Here is a 10,000-nt window from a genome sequence, read left to right as displayed (position 1 = left end):
TTTGTTTCGGGAAATTGAAATTTTGATCAGAATAATGATCTAGATTCATATTATGGTATGGTCTTTAAGTTAAAATTGTTAAAGTATAAATAGAATAAAATAGAAAGAAAAAAAGAAAACTCTTTTTCTTTATTTTATCAATAGATTTTGAAATAAGAAAAATTTACTAGCAATTCGTGTCGTTCTCACTAAATAAAGTCCATATTCATGTGAAATGAAGATAAATATATCACTCGCGTCTCTGTTACAACACAAAAATTCTACCTAGAAATGCTTTGAGTCAAATCATATAAAAAGTATAGATACTGTATACTTTAGTTCCCTGGGATTGTAGTTCAATTGGTTAGAGCACCGCCCTGTCAAGGCGGAAGTTGCGGGTTCGAGCCCCGTCAGTCCCGACGGATCCAATAATCAATAAATATATCAATGGATCTTTCCACTTTTTTGGAAAAGAACAACAATAGAATTTCACTTTTAATAGGAAGTCTTCGGATGATTCTTAGGTCTTTTTTTTTTCTTTTTGAGTTTATTTTCTTCTCATTTTCAAACAAATAGAAAAATTTCCATTACTTGAACTAGAACAAATTCCTAAAACGGATATGTGGCTTAGTACTAGAAAATTTTTTGATTGGTAAGATTTTATTTAGGATTTCAAAAGATAACATAGTAGGTCTGGTTTTTCAATTTCTCGCGTCTATCTAATGGAATAGAATTCCAGATGTTTCTCGGGAGTACATGTATAAATGGAATTTGTTTCTTGTACAACACCCAATTTTTTATTAAAATTACCTTGACAAAATACTTTTCAGATTGATCCCATTTCCGTCTATTTTTTGTTTTTGGATTTTTCTAACCAGCGGAAGTGGAAACGAAAAAGTGAAACTTCATTAGATGATTGATTGTAGAAGAAAGACGTCAGGTTCTGGAAAAAAGAGTAAAAAAGAACGATAACTTAAGGGAATTCTTGATTAGCTAACAAATTCCATTTTTCTTTTTTTGGATTCAGTATGGATAAAAGAGCTTCCTATGGTATACTATTCAATTCGCGACCGCGAATTGATATGATAGCTCAGATATTGTTATTCCTGATATTAATCTGATTCAATATCATCAACAGATAAAATTTGGATCATCTCTATGGGATTAAATCCCGAGTTAATGGTACGTAAAAAAACGATAAGATTATGGAAGTAAATATTCTCGCATTTATTGCTACTGCACTATTCATTCTAGTTCCTACTGATTTTTTACTTATTATCTATGTAAAAACGGTTAGCCAGAATGATTAATTTGAATGAAACTTGATTTCGTAGTTCTTTGACGGATTCCGATTGCGTTTCTTAACTGAAACGAGCAGGCGCGAATCAGCAATATTCGATGAGAGCGGATAGTATGGTAGAAAGATTCATATGAATCTTTCTACCATACTATCAATTAGATTAGTCTTTTTTCGTGTAAGACGCTGTACTATAAACTATAATTTATGATAAAGATACAAACTTAATCCCAGTACCTGCCGAAAGAATCAAAGAAAAAAAAAGTAAAGTTTGGTATATATTAAGAAAAAACCAAATTAGTAATCTTTTTTTATCATTGCCAAGCCAACCCAAGAAGAAAAGTAATTGAATTGATTGGCTGGTGGATAGATGCTCGAAAGAGTTCGATGGGATGAAAACTTCTTTGAATTTTGAAATGAAATATTGAAACAAAAGGGATCCGCTGTTCCCCATTATACTTATAAAACTTATCTAATTGAATTTTGATAAGAGTCCATTCGTGGAAATTTAAGAAAAATTCAATTAGATAAATTTCCTATCATCTATATCTCCTTTCGAAATATAAACGTGGGAATTATTGAAATATCTTTTTTATTGACATTATTATCTTTAAATACACTTTGCGAAGCGATCGATAAAACAAATGATAATGATACAGTTTTATTCCTCAACTAAACTAAATTAGTATTTCTAGAGTCCACTTCTTCCCCATACTACAAGTGAAAGAGAAAATGTAAAGACTACCATTAAAGCAGCCCAAGCCAGACTTACAATATCCATGTGAATTATGTCCCCTATTTCTATGAATATGAAGGAATTTTTCCATTATTGTTTCATAATAATAGTGAAATCCCTGGTACAGAGTCAAAAATTTTGGGGATTATTCCTTTAATGAACTAATCCAATACCTGAATACTCAGCTCAGAGACTCTTTTGAGTTTGTATAGAAACTATATTACGCTTTTCTTTATCCACAATTCGAAATTGGTTAGATATTCCCTCCCGCCGACTTCAAGGCCCAGTCAGTAATCGCGCCAATAGGGCGGGAAGGGAATGGAGAGTTTTCGATAGTCCTTCTACTACTTACTAAAAGTCAAATCTTTTCTTGAATCCTAGACACAACAATTTACAGAACTTTCTTTTTTGAGAACCCCACAAGTACGTACCAAGAGACCTCTTCTTCTCCTTCCCCTCGGCCGACGAAGAATTTGGGGAGTTATCGATTATAGCAGTTGATAAGGGAGTTCGAGTCTTTTGTTAATTAGAATCAGGCGACACCCGGATTTGAACTGGGGAACAAGGATTTGCAGTCCTCCGCCTTACCACTCGGCCATGCCGCCAAAACGATACAAAATAGACGATACTTAAATAGTCCCTTTTGGGGGTAGATTACTGCACTTCGTTTTTTATTTATTGGACTTGCATTTTGAATCTCTTTTCCTTGGTTGCCCTTCCACTACTTACTAAATACTTACTAAAAGAAAAATCTTTCTTTTTTTGTTTTGATTCGATTCAGACCAAAAACTACGGACTTTCAGTCAAAATTCATGATAAACACGATCAATTGGAACCATTAACTATTGGCTTGACTGCGGTTTCATGAACGATTCGTAAATTTTGATTTCAAATTATGTTTACCTAATGACATAAGAAAATCCAAAGGATAACTAATCAGTATTGCATCTTTTCAAGAAAAAATCGAAAACTCTTTATTTCCTTTTTCTTTTTCTCAATTGCAATTATAACAAGAATTATGAGTATATGTAAACCCCGGAACCAGAACAAAAATTACACAGACGACAGTCAAGTATCTTATATATGATATATAGATATCTGCACGTGGTTAAATTGACTATTTAATAGAATAAACATAACCCGCTTTACAATACAACGATATTTTAGTAATTCTACAAATAGAGTACTAAGATAGGTAAAAATATCTCTTTTCTACGCAAATCCCTTTTTTTTGTATTGTTACAAAAGGGCCAAAAATATTGATTAAATAAATGAACTCTTTATTGTTTCTGATTATTATGTCTTTATCTCGGTGAAGGGATCAAATCCTGCATCTGTTTCGTTTTTGGTATCCAATCGGGTTGGAATATGTAATATCATAATAATGGTAGAAATGGAACTGATATTCTATACTAAAACTCAATTTTATAAATCGAATTTAAGTTAAGTATAAGTAGCAGAATTCTTTTTATTAAGAATGTTTTATCAATTCCTTTTGCATCTGTTACATTTTAAAATTTGAGTAGAAACTTTTCTGTATTCCCCCCTTCATACATATTTCATACATTCCATATGTGCTCCTATATGAATATATAGTTTTTGTGTCAAATTTTATGTGATTTAGTAAACAGAATTTAAATTCCATCAGAGATAGCTCGGTCTATATGATTCAACGAAGAATGAGCCAAAAATAGGATTTTTCAATAAATGGGGAATTGCGTGCAAATGCTACGGGATGGAAATGGGGGAATGTCTACAATCCCTGGGTTTAATCAGATACAATTTTTTCGTCGACCAATCCTTCCTAATTCGCATCTTTGTTGAAAGAATTTTTTTTGTAAATCCTTACATAGGGATTCCGAAAATACCGGATCCCCACCCACACAAGCAAATTGTTGATAAAACTCCAAAATAGCATTTTCTTTTGACCCAATTTTTTTTTTCTCCTTATCATTCAGAAAAGACAAGAAAATTTCCGGGTAGAAAACATTATCCAGAATTTCGCTGAGATTCGACCCCATAGCTGATGATAGAACTAAAATAGATATTTTCTGTTTCCTACTCACCCGGGCCCATATCCTTGCCTTTCTATCAATCTCTAATTCTGATCTTCCTCCCCAATCTGATATTATGGTGCCGGTATAGACCGAAATTCCGTTATGGTCCAATTCGGATCGGTAATAAATACCCGGGCTTTGCAATATTTGATTGATCACAATTCTGTATATTCCATTTACTATAAAAGTTCCCAGGGAATTCATGAGAGGAATATTTCCAATCAAAATAGTTTGTTCTTGCATCGCCCTGCTGGTTTTCCAAATTAATCCTGCGGACACATATAATTCCGAAGAATATGTAAGTGATTTATATATAGCATCTTTTTCTTTTATCATGGGCTCTGCTAATTGATATGTTTCCACAAATAATTGAAATTCAATTTCTTGGTCTGTATCTTCCATTTTTGGAAACTTATAAAGTTCTTCCGTTAAACCCTGATCAATGAACCTCCAAAATCCTTCAAATTGTATCTGATTAAACCCAGGGATTGTAGACATTCCCCCATTTCCATCCCGTAGCATTTGCACGCAATTCCCCATTTATTGAAAAATCCTATTTTTGGCTCATTCTTCGTTGAATCATATAGACCGAGCTATCTCTGATGGAATTTAAATTCTGTTTACTAAATCACATAAAATTTGACACAAAAACTATATATTCATATAGGAGCATATATGGAATGTATGAAATATGTATGAAGGGGGGAATACAGAAAAGTTTCTACTCAAATTTTAAAATGTAACAGATGCAAAAGGAATTGATAAAACATTCTTAATAAAAAGAATTCTGCTACTTATACTTAACTTAAATTCGATTTATAAAATTGAGTTTTAGTATAGAATATCAGTTCCATTTCTACCATTATTATGATATTACATATTCCAACCCGATTGGATACCAAAAACCAAACAGATGCAGGATTTGATCCCTTCGCCGAGATAAAGACATAATAATCAGAAACAATAAAGAGTTCATTTATTTAATCAATATTTTTGGCCCTTTTGTAACAATACAAAAAAAAGGGATTTGCGTAGAAAAGAGATATTTTTACCTATCTTAGTACTCTATTTGTAGAATTACTAAAATATCGTTGTATTGTAAAGCGGGTTATGTTTATTCTATTAAATAGTCAATTTAACCACGTGCAGATATCTATATATCATATATAAGATACTTGACTGTCGTCTGTGTAATTTTTGTTCTGGTTCCGGGGTTTACATATACTCATAATTCTTGTTATAATTGCAATTGAGAAAAAGAAAAAGGAAATAAAGAGTTTTCGATTTTTTCTTGAAAAGATGCAATACTGATTAGTTATCCTTTGGATTTTCTTATGTCATTAGGTAAACATAATTTGAAATCAAAATTTACGAATCGTTCATGAAACCGCAGTCAAGCCAATAGTTAATGGTTCCAATTGATCGTGTTTATCATGAATTTTGACTGAAAGTCCGTAGTTTTTGGTCTGAATCGAATCAAAACAAAAAAAAGAAAGATTTTGCTTTTAGTAAGTATTTAGTAAGTAGTGGAAGGGCAACCAAGGAAAAGAGATTCAAAATGCAAGTCCAATAAATAAAAAACGAAGTGCAGTAATCTACCCCCAAAAGGGACTATTTAAGTATCGTCTATTTTGTATCGTTTTGGCGGCATGGCCGAGTGGTAAGGCGGAGGACTGCAAATCCTTGTTCCCCAGTTCAAATCCGGGTGTCGCCTGATTCTAATTAACAAAAGACTCGAACTCCCTTATCAACTGCTATAATCGATAACTCCCCAAATTCTTCGTCGGCCGAGGGGAAGGAGAAGAAGAGGTCTCTTGGTACGTACTTGTGGGGTTCTCAAAAAAGAAAGTTCTGTAAATTGTTGTGTCTAGGATTCAAGAAAAGATTTGACTTTTAGTAAGTAGTAGAAGGACTATCGAAAACTCTCCATTCCCTTCCCGCCCTATTGGCGCGATTACTGACTGGGCCTTGAAGTCGGCGGGAGGGAATATCTAACCAATTTCGAATTGTGGATAAAGAAAAGCGTAATATAGTTTCTATACAAACTCAAAAGAGTCTCTGAGCTGAGTATTCAGGTATTGGATTAGTTCATTAAAGGAATAATCCCCAAAATTTTTGACTCTGTACCAGGGATTTCACTATTATTATGAAACAATAATGGAAAAATTCCTTCATATTCATAGAAATAGGGGACATAATTCACATGGATATTGTAAGTCTGGCTTGGGCTGCTTTAATGGTAGTCTTTACATTTTCTCTTTCACTTGTAGTATGGGGAAGAAGTGGACTCTAGAAATACTAATTTAGTTTAGTTGAGGAATAAAACTGTATCATTATCATTTGTTTTATCGATCGCTTCGCAAAGTGTATTTAAAGATAATAATGTCAATAAAAAAGATATTTCAATAATTCCCACGTTTATATTTCGAAAGGAGATATAGATGATAGGAAATTTATCTAATTGAATTTTTCTTAAATTTCCACGAATGGACTCTTATCAAAATTCAATTAGATAAGTTTTATAAGTATAATGGGGAACAGCGGATCCCTTTTGTTTCAATATTTCATTTCAAAATTCAAAGAAGTTTTCATCCCATCGAACTCTTTCGAGCATCTATCCACCAGCCAATCAATTCAATTACTTTTCTTCTTGGGTTGGCTTGGCAATGATAAAAAAAGATTACTAATTTGGTTTTTTCTTAATATATACCAAACTTTACTTTTTTTTTCTTTGATTCTTTCGGCAGGTACTGGGATTAAGTTTGTATCTTTATCATAAATTATAGTTTATAGTACAGCGTCTTACACGAAAAAAGACTAATCTAATTGATAGTATGGTAGAAAGATTCATATGAATCTTTCTACCATACTATCCGCTCTCATCGAATATTGCTGATTCGCGCCTGCTCGTTTCAGTTAAGAAACGCAATTGGAATCCGTCAAAGAACTACGAAATCAAGTTTCATTCAAATTAATCATTCTGGCTAACCGTTTTTACATAGATAATAAGTAAAAAAGCAGTAGGAACTAGAATGAATAGTGCAGTAGCAATAAATGCGAGAATATTTACTTCCATAATCTTATCGTTTTTTTACGTACCATTAACTCGGGATTTAATCCCATAGAGATGATCCAAATTTTATCTGTTGATGATATTGAATCAGATTAATATCAGGAATAACAATATCTGAGCTATCATATCAATTCGCGGTCGCGAATTGAATAGTATACCATAGGAAGCTCTTTTATCCATACTGAATCCAAAAAAAGAAAAATGGAATTTGTTAGCTAATCAAGAATTCCCTTAAGTTATCGTTCTTTTTTACTCTTTTTTCCAGAACCTGACGTCTTTCTTCTACAATCAATCATCTAATGAAGTTTCACTTTTTCGTTTCCACTTCCGCTGGTTAGAAAAATCCAAAAACAAAAAATAGACGGAAATGGGATCAATCTGAAAAGTATTTTGTCAAGGTAATTTTAATAAAAAATTGGGTGTTGTACAAGAAACAAATTCCATTTATACATGTACTCCCGAGAAACATCTGGAATTCTATTCCATTAGATAGACGCGAGAAATTGAAAAACCAGACCTACTATGTTATCTTTTGAAATCCTAAATAAAATCTTACCAATCAAAAAATTTTCTAGTACTAAGCCACATATCCGTTTTAGGAATTTGTTCTAGTTCAAGTAATGGAAATTTTTCTATTTGTTTGAAAATGAGAAGAAAATAAACTCAAAAAGAAAAAAAAAAGACCTAAGAATCATCCGAAGACTTCCTATTAAAAGTGAAATTCTATTGTTGTTCTTTTCCAAAAAAGTGGAAAGATCCATTGATATATTTATTGATTATTGGATCCGTCGGGACTGACGGGGCTCGAACCCGCAACTTCCGCCTTGACAGGGCGGTGCTCTAACCAATTGAACTACAATCCCAGGGAACTAAAGTATACAGTATCTATACTTTTTATATGATTTGACTCAAAGCATTTCTAGGTAGAATTTTTGTGTTGTAACAGAGACGCGAGTGATATATTTATCTTCATTTCACATGAATATGGACTTTATTTAGTGAGAACGACACGAATTGCTAGTAAATTTTTCTTATTTCAAAATCTATTGATAAAATAAAGAAAAAGAGTTTTCTTTTTTTCTTTCTATTTTATTCTATTTATACTTTAACAATTTTAACTTAAAGACCATACCATAATATGAATCTAGATCATTATTCTGATCAAAATTTCAATTTCCCGAAACAAATAAATAAATAAAGCAAACAAATAGAAAAAAAGAAAGTATAATAGAAAATTGGATTAGTTTTTTACGTATATCAGCCGTTTCGGGAAGACAAAAACCTTCGTCTCATAATGGATGAGCGGATTATTGGGCCGAGCTGGATTTGAACCAGCGTAGACATAGTGCCAACGAATTTACAGTCCGTCCCCATTAACCGCTCGGGCATCGACCCAGGAAGAATCAATTCAATTTGAAGCTTATTGCTAATCTATGATCAACTTCCTTTTGTAGTACCCTACCCCCAGGGGAAGTCGAATCCCCGTTGTCTCCTTGAAAGAGAGATGTCCTGAACCGCTAGACGATGGGGGCATACGGGCTAAACTTCCATCATACTATGAACATAATATGAGCAGTTTTTTGAAATTGTCAATATAATCGAATAATCAGATTCAAAAGATCTTTCCGTCTTACACAATTCCATAGAATTTTTTTGTCATTTCAATTTCATTTATGAATCATTCATTCGCTAGAAAATCAAAAATTATTAAATATTTATATAGACTAATTTATTCATTAAAAATGAATCGAATATTAATAATTAATCTAATACTAATTCGAATATTAATAATTAATCTAATACTAATATAGAACGCGAGATAATATGAAATTACGGAATACTTTCCGTTGTCGAATAGAAAGAAAAAAGGGAGTTTAAGTTAAACAAACCCTATTAACGCATGTCGAAACGAGTCCCTAGCTGCTATCCGGTTACTTAATGTATAGTATATAATAACTTATTGTATGTAATCTATGTACATAGATATATTTTTGGTGGATATACATAATGACTAAGCCAAGAATTGGCTAAAAGGGCCCTTTTAACTCAGTGGTAGAGTAACGCCATGGTAAGGCGTAAGTCATCGGTTCAAATCCGATAAGGGGCTTTTTAGGTTTTTCATAAAACTACAGTCTATTTGAGCGGGGAATAGAAATATTGTTTGTTGATATTTTGAAAGTACAAAAGAAGCAAATTTCTAAGTATAATAAGTTATACTTATTAGTAGTAGTTATAAAGTTGAACTAATATTCATTATATTATAATGATAAGCGGTTTCTCGAATCAGCAACTATTCCTATTTTTGATTATTTGAATCAAATTTCTTGGAATGGAAAAGTTCGAAATCAACAAATGAAAAGTAAGTGGACCTGGCCTATTGAATCATGAATATACCCGCTATTCTGATATTCAAATTTGATAGAGATTAAATTGGAACAGTTGACCTTTTTTTTCTTTAAACTCGGCTTGAATTTGTCGATATTTCCGATTAAATCTTTGTATTCCTAGTTATTCCATAGGAATAAATTGGCGAGTCTCTTCTGCCTAGAAGGGAGAAAACTTTGTGGTTATTTCAAATCACAACCTAAAAAAGCCATCTTCCATATATTGGTTTTCTTTGATTCCAAAACGGAATGCATTTCGATCTTATCTATCAAATAAGATTGCGATGATAGTGTGGTTTCCTGTACCAACTATTTCTATATCCATGCATCCCATATTTTTGTTCCGACAATGGGATAGAGAATGCATGCGTGAAAGAAGTTATCATTTTAAGTTTCCTAGTAGTTTATTGTTTATTGAATATCGTATGGAATTCAAATTAAGTAAAAAATAGAAAATTCTCTGTATCTTTCTTC

The 10,000-nt window shown here is 32.3% G+C and overlaps 5 non-coding genes across 5 annotated transcripts; 3 read left to right on the top strand and 2 right to left on the bottom strand.

Annotated features, from left to right (window-relative positions):
- The first annotated feature begins 324 nt into the window (after positions 1-324).
- Positions 325-398, top strand: TRNAD-GUC (transfer RNA aspartic acid (anticodon GUC)). The gene has a single exon. It is a non-coding gene; the product is annotated as a tRNA-Asp (tRNA).
- A 2,148-nt stretch (positions 399-2,546) lies between these two features.
- On the bottom strand, positions 2,547-2,617 carry TRNAC-GCA (transfer RNA cysteine (anticodon GCA)). The gene has a single exon. It is a non-coding gene; the product is annotated as a tRNA-Cys (tRNA).
- Positions 2,618-5,712: 3,095 nt separating this feature from the next.
- On the top strand, positions 5,713-5,783 carry TRNAC-GCA (transfer RNA cysteine (anticodon GCA)). Its single transcript has one exon. It is a non-coding gene; the product is annotated as a tRNA-Cys (tRNA).
- A 2,148-nt stretch (positions 5,784-7,931) lies between these two features.
- Positions 7,932-8,005, bottom strand: TRNAD-GUC (transfer RNA aspartic acid (anticodon GUC)). Its single transcript has one exon. It is a non-coding gene; the product is annotated as a tRNA-Asp (tRNA).
- A 1,172-nt stretch (positions 8,006-9,177) lies between these two features.
- TRNAT-GGU (transfer RNA threonine (anticodon GGU)) lies at positions 9,178-9,249 on the top strand. Its single transcript has one exon. It is a non-coding gene; the product is annotated as a tRNA-Thr (tRNA).
- Positions 9,250-10,000: the final 751 nt, after the last annotated feature.

Source organism: Chenopodium album, chromosome 11 (assembly GCF_948465745.1).
Source record: "Chenopodium album chromosome 11, dcCheAlbu1.1, whole genome shotgun sequence".
Lineage (NCBI taxonomy): Eukaryota > Viridiplantae > Streptophyta > Magnoliopsida > Caryophyllales > Amaranthaceae > Chenopodium > Chenopodium album.
The sequence above is the reverse complement of the archived record's forward strand: the minus strand, read 5'-3'. Positions and strand labels throughout refer to the sequence as shown.